The sequence below is a fragment of the Acanthisitta chloris genome, unplaced genomic scaffold, assembly GCF_000695815.1.
Source record: "Acanthisitta chloris isolate BGI_N310 unplaced genomic scaffold, ASM69581v1 scaffold27273, whole genome shotgun sequence".
Classification (NCBI taxonomy): domain Eukaryota; kingdom Metazoa; phylum Chordata; class Aves; order Passeriformes; family Acanthisittidae; genus Acanthisitta; species Acanthisitta chloris.
The window spans coordinates 1,475-5,699 of record NW_008664674.1 but is presented as its reverse complement, the minus strand read 5'-3'; the positions used below and the strand labels follow the sequence as shown (position 1 = coordinate 5,699).

General features: G+C 59.8%; 1 protein-coding gene across 1 annotated transcript in view; it reads left to right on the top strand.

The window, feature by feature from the left end:
• The window catches only part of LOC103799164 (protein sidekick-2-like), a gene marked incomplete at both ends in the record, with an annotated part of 12,699 nt that overhangs the window by 7,888 nt on the left and 586 nt on the right, over nucleotides 1-4,225 (top strand). The window lies entirely within an intron of this gene.

The window sequence follows — 4,225 nt, the reverse complement described above, 5'->3', positions numbered from 1 at the left end:
CCACCCCCCAGACCCCTGGCAACCCCCCCAGCAGCCAGCCTGGCACCCTGTACCGCCCTCCCAGCAGCCTGGCCCCTGGCTCCAGAGCTCCCATCGCTGGGTTTTCCTCTTTCGTTTGATATTGAAGCAGAAGCAAAAACAAACAGGAGAGAAAAACAATTAGAAGAAAAAAAAAAACCAAGAAAAAAAAAGAAAAGCCTCAAGAAATTGAGATAAAAGAGAAGAGCAGCAAGGAGGAGGAGGAGGAAGAGCACCAGGGGGGCAGTGGTGCCACGGGGGCAGTGGCCACAGCTCTGTGTGGGTGTTCACTGTCTCAGGAGCACTGGAGCAGGATACCAAGCACCATTCCTGGTGTTGGAGAGCAAACCCAGCTCCCCTCTTTGGCCAAAGCTTCTGCATCATGGACTCCTCGGCTGAGGTGGGGCAGGAGGGCTTGGGGTGCACTGGACTTTGCACTTGGCACCCACTGTGGCTGCTTTGGAGCTGCTGCTGGACTCACTGGGGTCCCATGGGTGCTGCCAGGCTCCTGCCATGCCAAACCTCAGCCCTTCCACTTGTGGCTCCCCCAGGACCTGGGGACAAATGATGACACAGAGACCCCTGGCTACAGAGGGCAGGAGGAGCTCTGCTGATCTTAAAACCTCTGGACATGACCCCTTGACTCTGGACCCCCAAAGCCTTTGGGAGAAGGGGGCACCCCCTGTGCTAGGAGCCCAGGGGACAATTAATTCTTCCCCTTATTTGTGCCTGGCCCAGCACATCCCCCCAGAAGAACCCAGGACTTAAACCCCAGGAGAGCCCTGCTGGGGTGCACGTGGTGCTGAGACCCCCTGATTTTGCACCCCAGGGGCTCTGGTGAGGACTCAAATGGGGCAATGTGGCATTCATAGCTCCTCCTTGGCATTGCTGGTGGTTTGAGGTTTTTTTAGTGGGGTTTTGTGCACAGGGTGGTGATGCCCAGGGGGGTCCATGGCCGTTTTGGGGACCTCTGCACAGCAAAGCCCCAGCAGTGCCTATGGGTGAGCCAACACCAGCCCGGCAGGGCCGCGGCGCCCGGGCTGAGCCGAGGGAGATGCCAATAAACAGCCTGAGGATCAGTGTGTCACCTCTCTGTCACCTTGCTATGCTGCAGAAGGGCTCAGCAGGTTGTGTCCATGTGTCCTGCTGCCCCTCGGGGCTTGTGTCAGCCCCATGGCACCAGGGAAGAGGAGCAGAGCAGAGGGTGCCAGAAGTGCTGGGGTAGAGGCAAGGGCTGTGCAGGAAGCTGCTCTATCCTGTGTGTTTCCATCCCAGTGGGATCTGTAGCTGCTGGAAAAGCAGTTGGTGGGACAGGGAAAGGAGGAGGTAACACCACTGCACCAGCACTTTGGGCACTGCCAGCAGCAGCCCTGGAACCAGGAATGTCTCCTGGGGTGGTTCACATCTGCCCTCATTTGTTCTGCCCTTCAGGCCTGGCAGGAAAATCCAGGTAATGTGCTCGGGTTTCATCACCTGCCACCCTCCCCCCTGCCCGGCAGTGAAGAACGGGGCTGGAGCTGCCGAGGGGAGGGCTCAGCTGCCGGCAGCACCAGCAAAGCACTGGGTCCATGGCCAGGGGCTACCGGGGCTGTGGGGGCTGCAAAGCCCCTTGTCACAGGACCTGGGTCTCAGAGCTCCTGGCAGTGATGTGCCCCATGGGACCCTCACCCCAGTGTGGGCAAGGAGCTGAGGGGAGTGTTGTGCAGGTGCTGGATTTGGGGCCAGTCCCTCAGAGCCACAGCCCTCCTGGACTGGGGGGAGTTGGGATGCTGTGGTGGCCTCTCTGCCACAACACAACCCCTGGCTGTCCCTGCCTCTGTGCATGGCTGTGTCCCCAGAGTCCCCAGCACTGGGAGCAGAGGGCATTGCTGATGGGTGACTCATCTGACCTACTTGGAAGCTGGTGCTGAATGCAGTGCAGCACCCAGGGGTGCCCATCCCCTCTCTGGGCAGTGAAGGGAACCCTGTGAGGTGGACACAGTGACATGGGGGCAGAGAGGGGTCTGTGTTTGACAGGACAAATCCTGCCCAGCATTTGCAGCCCAGCTCCAGCCACAGGTGGCCTGGCTTGTGCAAGAGGGACCTTCCTCCCACCAGGGCTGGGATGTGGAGCCGTCAGAGACATGGGGCAGAGCAGGTCTGGGGAGTTGAGCAGCACAGGCGAGTTCCCTGTGCATGGAGTTATCCTTGTGCAAGGAAAGCTCCCTGCAAAGGATACTCCTAGTGCAAGAGATATTAGCCATGCAAGGGACATTCCATGTGCAAGGGATGCTCATTGCAGGAGGGATGATCTCCGTGTGAGGGATGATCCCTGTGCAAGGGATGCTCCTCGTACAAGAGATGATCTCTGTGTGAGGGATGATCCCTGTGGATCCCTGTACAAGGAACATGTGCCAGCTCCTGTGAGCAGCACCAAGACAACAAATACCGACGTAGTCCCTGGATGGGTCACCCGATGTGGGGACAGCAAAACACAGGTCCTGGAAGCACCTGTGTAGGGTCTGTGTGTTCTCCCTGGCCCTTGAGCAGAGCAGCTCACCTGCCCTGACCCAGCTCATCCCTGACTGCGAGGAGGAGGAGGAGCCGGAGGGTGCAGCAACTTCCGCGGCAGGTTTGGCGCTGGCTCCGTGCCGGGAGGTGAAGCCGCTGTGGCCGGAGCTCTGGGGTTTTTTGGAGCCGAGCCCTTTGTGCTCGTGGTTTCCCACGGCTGAGGGATGCAGCGCCCGAGGAAGCAGCAGATCCCACATCCCACCATGGCAGCAGGTTGGCCCTCTGCTCCCTGGGGATGGTTTGGGAGCTGTGCAGGGCACAGAGCCTGGTTTGGACACAGCAGGGATGGGTTGAGTGCCAGTGGCACTAGTGAGAGCTCTTGCTCACTCACCTGTGCTGCCTCAGTTTCCCTACGACACAGATGCTGTCAAGCACAGCTGCCTTTCTCCTGCCTTGGCTCTCACCACGCCGCATCTACAACCAGCTCTTTCCCAAAGTCCCTCCCACCATCCCAGCCCCTCCAGGCAGGCGTGGGCTGCCGTGCCCAGCCCCACTGCTGCCAGCAGTGCAGGCTCTCCGGGCAGGGTGAGCTGTCTGCACCTATCAGTCCCCGGGGACCAAATTGGCCTTGATGTCTCTCCCAAGCACTGCTCTCGTGGCCTGCGGTTCTCCCAAGGGCACAACTCACTGTCAGGGCTGGGGGAATCAAAGCAGGGCACAGGGGAGATGCTGCACCCCCAGACAGGGCAGTACTGGAGCAGTACCTGTCCCCCGTGACAGGGAGAGGTCCATGTGCCAGAAAGGGGGTTGTGACCAGATACATCTGTGATTTATTTTAATCTATCTATTTTAGAAGCAGCCCTGCAGCCTGGGAGCTCCCTGTCCTCCAGATATCTCCTGGGGCAGAGCCAAGTGTGCCATGTCCCCACCTTTCCCTTGCCTTGGGCCGTGGGGACAGCCCTCCTGCCATGCCAGGGACCAGACAGGACTTGGCGCATCCTCAGAGCCCCACGTGCCCCAGGCCCTGCTGCCTCCTGTGCTGTGCCAGGGGTTGCAGGGAGAGGAGAGCAGCAGAGAGGATGGACCCAGCTCCGTGCACCCTGTCCTGCAGATGTGGGTGCCCACTGCACCCCGCTGAAGGGAACCCTGTGCTGAAGCTGTGCCAGGATTTCCATGGTTGCTGCCAGCCATGGGTCCCTGCAGAAGCCACACTCCAGGTGGGATCATAAAATGATAGAATGAGATGGGTTGGAAGGGATCTTAGAGATCATCTCATTCCAGCCTGGAAACCCAGATCTGGGAGAAGCTGGGATGGATGCATCACATCCAGGTGATGGCTTCTTGGGTAGGTGGTGGGTTGTGTGAGCCCATTCCCTGGCACTACCAGCCAGGAGAGTGTGCCAGCTGGGAAAGGTGGGTGGCTGCATGGTGAGCAGGCTCTGACCTGTGCACAGCTCATCCTGGTGCTCTCCTGTGCACCCATGGGTGCTGAGGTGCCAGCGGTGGGTGGGCACTGCATCCTGCCAGGATCAGCTGGCTAACTGCTCACCTCTGGGTGTGGGGAAGGGGTGAAGCTCCCCGAGCTGTGGGGGGTAGTGGGGAAGTTTCTGGCAGTCAGTCAGTGCTGGGCTTTGGGGCTGGAGGGATTTGGAGGATCTGTGGGGGCAATGCCTTGTTCCTAGCCCCCTGGGGTGTCTGGGGGGCGATCCCCAGCACT